Genomic DNA, 7,623 nt, shown 5'->3' with positions numbered 1-7,623 from the left:
TGGATTTGCTAAAACAATTTCTCTCTTTCTCTCTGCCAGCACACCCTTTTTTTACACCGAGCCATTCATGGGTAGTGCAGTGACCAAGGCTTGATGTGGAACTATAGTAGAGAACAGTAACTGAAATGGCATCTGAATCACTTGCAGCTTGTCAAGTATTCAATTCTGAGTAGTGAATGCTGCCTTGGAAAAACTGCTCTTCAGTTTAGTGCAATAAGACAATTAGGCTGAGCTCTTGGAGGTTGATGGCAGATTTTTCACATCAGTGGAGTAAATCACAACTACTTTAGCCAGTTTACCTGGATGTAATCTGATGACCATTTGAGCCCATAGCAGCTGCACTTTCCCCATCTATTCATGCTAACTTATGACAGTATTAACTTGGACTGCGTTTGTTGGTTATTTGTGTTTTGAGTATCAATCAAATCTACTCAGTTGTGACAGTTGGATACCAGCTCCTGACCAATGCTTAGTGTAATATATTTTGTTAACAGGCAATTCAGTCCATTGCATCCCTGGTGGGGGGAAATGTGGCTGCTATGTGCTTAGATGGTAGTTTCACTAGGCCTTCTTTGAGGACTGTTCTTTACCACCTCACTAAGTACCAATGATGCTGCATTTAGGTGAATACAGTCCAGATTTCTGCAGGTCTCTGATTTTTTTTATTATTATTTATACTCCACCCATCTGGCTGGGTTCTTCCAGCCAGTTAATGTTCTATCTGCATGGTGCTACAACATTCAACAACAATGTCATGCAGAGTTCAATGAAGGTATATTATTGCAGCTGTATTTGGAGTGCAGGTTAGCAGTGGTAGTGCAGTTTGGGGTTCAGCCAGCCAGTGTTGCCAGCCAATCTCTGGTCAATTAGGGCAGAGGCAGGGGACCTGTGTCCCTCAGACATTGCTGAACCAACTCCCATTGGTCCTAGCCAATATGGTTAATGGTTAGAACTGATGTGAGTTGCAGTCCAGTAATGTCAGGAGCGGAATAGGTTCCCCACCTCTGGTTTAGGATATCTGAAAAAGGAAGTAAAACTAGATTCTTAAGTTGTATCTACATTTTAAATAGCATTGGAAGAACAGCAACGATGAAAGCCCTTTATTTTATTTTTAAAGTGCTGTATCAGTCATCATAGTGCTGTATATGTGCAGTCATCAAAACTAAGGAAAAATGAATTTGCAGTGATTATCCAGTGATGGGCAGCAGTGAAACTTAATTTTTCATGTAGTTGAATTGTAATTACAAAACTACAAGAAGTAGTACAGATGACAAAGCAAATTACTTGCAGTTTAACTGCTAACACTAAAAATTATTTCATCTAGTTGAGGGGAGAAGGCGCATTTGAAATCATCATCTTGTTGAAAACTCAAAGAAACACCAGGATGATTACTAAGAAGAAAATGGGTGTGCCTACAATTCTTTGCGAAGCATGCAGCAACCTTGTGCATTCCTCCAGAATCCAGATAGCTGCAAGGCGCATGATTAATGTGTAGAACTTCTAAGGGGGCTGGTTTTACTCTGAATATTGTAGCAGTTCAACCAGGCTTAGGTAGAGAGTGGTTGTACCACAAGGGTGGGAAGAACTGTGTGGAATCAGCTGTGTACGAGCCTAGTTTGACTACAGGTAAGTGCTAGTATTCAATACTACTTTTAAAAGATGTTGGTGCCCAATAGTATGTTTGGCTCATTTGGACTGATGTTAAAATTGGTCAGAAATTCTGTCACATAGTTTTAACCCTTTGGGGACTAATAGAGCCCATGATAAAGTCAACAGGGAGCTGGCCCTCTCTTCTGAGGAGCCAAAGCAAAAGTTTAATTACAGCTGCAAAGAACAATTAACAGTAAGACAATATAAAAAGAATGGCAGGACCAAACTCAAAATTGCAGAGGAAATGACAAAGCAGATGTTGAAAGCCTGAAAACTCACAGGCCTGAAACAAACTGTTAAAAGTACCTAGAGGGCAGAAGATGCTAAATATCTGCCCAGCAACAACTAAAAGTGCCTGGTGACAAAAAAATTCCGCCTAACAGTAAGTCCTAGAACCCCTAGCAAGCTAACTGCTACCAAAACTGCCAAATCCCAAAAGTACCAAAGGGGGGGGGAGCAAAAAGCCTTAAACAAACCTCTAAATGGCCAATTACTCTCCCAAAAATGTCCCACCCAAAACAGCTCCCCAGCCCAATTTGCTAAAAAGGCTGCAGGCACACTGGTGCCTTATACCTTTGCACCTGAGACAAAGTGTAAAGGCACTCGGGCCCAGCTCATCCGTGAGGCATGGTAAGGCTGTGGCCTCAAGAAAGCAGGCTCCCAGGGGTGGCATTGCTGCTGCTACATGCCACCAACTGCTGATCGCTGCTGCACACCCCTGCTTTTCCACTGCCAGGTGCTGCTCCTCCACCACATTGCTTCCTCGATGAATGAAGGTTGCTTGGGGAAGCTCTGGTGTGCTGGCATCAAGGGCGCATAGCCATGGGTGGGTGGGTGTGCGGCTGTAGCAGTGGAGGAGCGGAGCACCAGGCAGCAGCAAATGCTTGGTAGAGGACTTGCCGATCAGAAGGTCGCCGGTTCGAATCCCCGCGACGGGGTGAGCTCCCGTTGCTCAGTCCCTGCTCCTGCCAACCTAGCAGTTCAAAAGCACATCAAAGTGCAAGTAGATAAATAGATACCACTCCGGCGGGAAGGTAAACAGCATTTCCGTGTGCTGCTTTGGTTCGTCAGAAGCGGCTTAGTCATGCTGGCCACATGACCCGGAAGCTGTACGCCAGCTCCCTCCGCCAGTAAAGCGAGATGAGCGATGCAACCCCAGAGTTGGTCACGACTGGACCTAATGGTCAGGGGTTGCTTTACCTTTAGTGGCCGCCAGGTGGTGACGGGGTGGAGGGCAGCTCCGGTGCCTTTGCCTCTAGTAGCAGAATGTCTTGGGCCATCCCTGAAGGTACCCTCCGGTAATTGCCTCCAAAGCTGGACTGTGGCTGAGGGAAATAACTCTCCAGCAACAGAAGTGGGGTGGGCATTAAAATTGAAGCACAGGCTAAATGCACTAGCCTCAAAAGGAGATAAATGTGTTTATTAGCATTTTTAAAAGGGTTTGCAAAGTGGCTGCAAAGCTTCCACAACTTACAATACCGTACTGTAGAGAAGATGAAATGCATGAGAATATAGCCAACAAGCCGTGATTTTGTTGAGAGACTTCACTCATGGGAAAAACAATTTCCTACATTCTAATTACTACGACACCTTTGTATGAAACAGGTATAATGTGTCAGATGACAGCAGAGGGCGCTGGTTCAAATAGTGTCATAAAGGAAGTCACATAATATATTTTTTTGTAACTTTTACCTTGTATTTTAACAGTTTTTCATTCCAACACAGCCTACACCCAAAGGTTTAGCAACCCTTCAGGATAGATTTGCAATGCTGTTAGTATATGACTCATTTTGTTGCACATAATATTTACAAGTAATTCATAAAACAGAAAGGTGGTACAGAAACATACTGCTGCCAGATGAGGTGCTTCCGTTTGGTGTGTCTGCAAGCTAGTCAATGCCTTATTTCAAGATACTCCATTCCAGTCTCTCTCTCTGTCATTTCACACCCCAGCTTCACACTGTTGCAAAGCAATTCTTGCAGGCTTAACATCTGGGGGCCTAATGCTGAAAAAGGATGCCTTAATAAGTATGGTTATCATTGCAACTTAACACCAACATTATCTGCAAAAGATTTTTTTAAAATCAAAGTACTGCTTTTGAAGTGAAAGTGCAACTGGTGCAGAATGGTATGGCCAGAATAACAGCTGTTTATCAGAGTGTGTTATCCTGCTATTATTTGATATCTGTTGGTTCTTGGTTTGTTCCATAGTCCAAATCAAAGTGCTGCTTGTCAGTTTTTAAGCCCTAAACCAGGGGTGGCTAACCTGGACTGTAGCTTAGTGGTGATATGTTACTGTATGCTGAGATAATCTGTGCTGGTTGAGTCACCTCTGCCCGACCACAGGCTAGCCACTGTGCCCTAAATGGTTTGGGACTAGGGTATTTATTAAATGGCTGTCTGCTTCTACATCACCCTGCCTCACTGTAGATACCTATAGAACTGTCCTGCTTCACATCTCAACACTGTCAGGAGAGCAGTTGTTAGGAATGCAGGACAAGGCGTTACTGGTTTTAGCCCCCAAGCTGTGGAAGTCCCTCCCTAAGGGAGCTAATCTCATCCTTCGTTGAGGGTTTTGCTCCTGTTTTCTGCTGGTCTTTTGACATTTGTTGTATTTTATTTTCTTGAGGGATTTTCATCAACATTTTAATTGCCTCTTTTGTATGCCACTTTTAGGTAGTATAACAGCTTTATTATTTTATTTATTTATTTCATAAAATTCACACACCGCTTGATTGTTATCCTATGCCAGAGGTCAGCAATCTAAGGCCCATGGGCCACGAGTGGCCCATGGGGGTCGTTTAACTGACCCACGAGCTGCCCCCAAACCAAGCTGCCTGCTCGGCCTGCTGTGCTAAACCGACGCAGTGTGGCACGGGGACTCGCTTCCGCAGCACCGGAAATCGCGTCTGCGCAGATGTTGGAAATTGCAGGCGCATGCCTGATCCAGCCCATGGAGGGATCTCTGCTGGAGTGAACCGGCCCAGGCAAGGTAAACCTTGCTGGTCCCTGTCCTATGCCCTTTTAAATGTGTTTGTGGGAGGGTGCGGGGAGGGATTATTGTCTTGTTGTTTTTATTATGTATTTTGTGTTTTTAATCTTGTATTTTTATGCTGTGAACCGCCCTGAGATCTACGAATGAAGGGCTGTATGCAAATTTAATAAATAGAAGAAGCTCAAAGCAGCTTACAAAAGCAACCAAGTAAAATCAGTAAAAAACAAACATAAAAATACTGTTTAAAACGTTCAAAATATGAAAGAAGAAATAAACTGAGAACATATTAAAACACTCATTCACATTCTACACGCCTGCCTGATGTCATTTAATATAAATAAGTAAATAAATACAAATGTAACCTACTGTAGCTGTTAACTCAAGGCTTCAATAGATTTATGAGCAGCAGTGCGTTTTCTCTGTGACTGAAAGCTTTTTTCGCTTACCAAGGCTACTGATTCCTGCTTTGCACGCACACAAGCCATTAGGTTCCTCTGTCAATACACATGAACCCTTGCACTGGCCAGCTGTGGAGATTAGCATTCTGAACAGAGTTGCCTGGCAGTGGTTGGTGCTATAATTTCATGCGTCTTTAAAAAAATAAAAATTAGCAGTTGAATGATTTTATTTGTAGCATAGCAACATTTCTCTCCATTTCCAACATGTTCATCATACACAGGCACTCAAAGTCCATATTTGGCACATCACATTATTTAGGGAAGATGCTATTTGGTCATTTATTTAGAAGAAAATTTAAATCCTATGCCTTCCATCCCAAACAGGATGGAATAACGTATATAACCTGCTTTCTCCCTCCAAATACAGTGGTACCTCGGGTTAAGTACTTAATTCGTTCTGGAGGTCTGTTCTTAACCTGAAACGGTTCTTAACCTGAAGCACCACTTTAGCTAATGGGGCCCCCCGCTGCTGCCGCGCGATTTCTGTTCTCATCCTGAAGCAAAGTTCTTAACCTGAGGTACTATTTCTGGGTTAGCGGAGTCTGTAACCTGAAGCGTATGTAACCTGAAGTGTATGTAACCCGAGGTACCACTGTAGAGATGAAAAGGTTTGCTCTGTTCACCAGATATCCCTGTTGCTGTTTTCATGTGATTCCCTGTAAGTGGGAATGGTGGGGAGACAAAATAATGGATAGATTTCTGGAGATGCAGCCTTGTGTTTTGCTGAAATACTCCACTGGGTGCAAATTCTTCAGAAGCCATCCTTTGAAGCTGATTCTATGAGACTGGATTCTTTGGAGCCCCAAACAGAATGAAATGTGTCTGAATATGCTTGAAAAATAAGTGCAGGGACGGGAATGGAATCCTCTGTTTCTAATGTTCTAAAGGCACTGTTCTTTATGTAACCAGAGTGGCACCACTCATAAACAAGAGTGAGATAAGAACAGACAGGTCTGAGGGAATCTCTATGTTTCCAGAAATAATACAACACAAACATCTTTAGGCGGGAAAACAAACAGCCAAATGAGGGCTAAGCACGTTCAGTGGCTATGGGATGCTTACTGAGTAATGGACTGGCAGAAGAATGAAGTGGATGGTACCCTAAAGAGTAGAACTTCGCTCTAGGGATGGACAAACTGTTAATTTGCATGTGTAGGGTTTCTGTTCCCTACATTTTTAATGTTTCTAGTTTAAATATCAGTTCTCCAGCAATTTGCAATTAAATAATAATCATCATGAAAATTCATCAGCATTTCAGTGCAGATTTCTCTTAACACATTTTTGTATGCGGTTTTGACTATTAACACATTTTTGCAAGCAATTTTCCTGAATGTATTCCTGTGAGGATAAATGGTTAGATGTACCTTGTTAGCCTGGAGAAGTAGGATTGGATCCACTGAAGAATTATTGACTATGCAGATTTGGAAAGGTTGACCAACTGCATTATTATACGATGTTGCAATACTGTCCGACTTCTCAGTAATGGGCTTGGGAAGGGAATGTAGAGCTATCACAGATAGCAGACTGTTTACATTATTTGAGATGTTTAAGATCTTTAAAAATATTTTGGACTGTTGCAGCCACCAAATTACATTGTGCAGCAAGAAGTACCCTATCACTTGGAGAAGAGATGGCATTTTTTAAACCTTCCTCTCCACTTCAACTTGTATGATTGATATCATTAGTGTTATTAGTATTCCTGACATAACTGCTGGGGCTCTGGCCTTTCCATTTCTATAATGTCAAATCTATTAAAAATAGGAATTGTAGGTTTACTATCATCTGGTATTGACCTACTGGGTCTAAAAATAATATAATAATAAGAATATATTCACAGATACATTCACATATAAATATATATATAGGTACATATAATCAAGTGCTATATCTAGAAAAATTAAATTTAAAACTAACAAATTGTTCAGGAAGAAATGCATTAAGTCTGTTACTTCAGCTTAGGTCTATCCATCAGAGAAGAAACAATTAGTAATAAATGCAAAAGACAGGGCTATATGACCTGACCATATGAAAGGAGTGGTTTTCCCTGAATGGAGCTGACCAGTTCGGGTTTAAGTCCTAGTGTTTGTCTTCAGAAGATTGCTTAGTGGTTCGAAAGTCCCGTAGAAAACATTGGGGGCTCAAAGCTAGAATAGACAGATGTTCTTTCTTCTTTCAAACTTCTTGAAGTTTCCTTTCACCCCAAAGATTGAATTTCTGTTAACATCTTCCTGTCCCAGGAATCAGTTAGGCATGGTCTTTCCCTGCTCAGGATGTCAACTCAGTCTTTAGAGCAGCAACCACAATCCATGGAACTCAGTTCGATATCTTTAACTGGTTACCAGCTACCAGGGAGTAGGGAGTGGTTCCAAATGTCCTATTTTGGGTCCTAATCCCACTGGGGACTCAGCTATACAGCTGCAAATACAGTAAAATGTTTTGAATGTGTTGCAGAGTGCAATATACAATTGTGACACTAGATGGAGACTGTGAGCTATAGTAAATTCGAAGCATTTTTCAAAA

This window comes from Podarcis vaucheri (genome assembly GCF_965113315.1).
Source record: "Podarcis vaucheri genome assembly, chromosome: 5".
Classification (NCBI taxonomy): domain Eukaryota; kingdom Metazoa; phylum Chordata; class Lepidosauria; order Squamata; family Lacertidae; genus Podarcis; species Podarcis vaucheri.
This window is presented reverse-complemented; position numbering follows the sequence as displayed.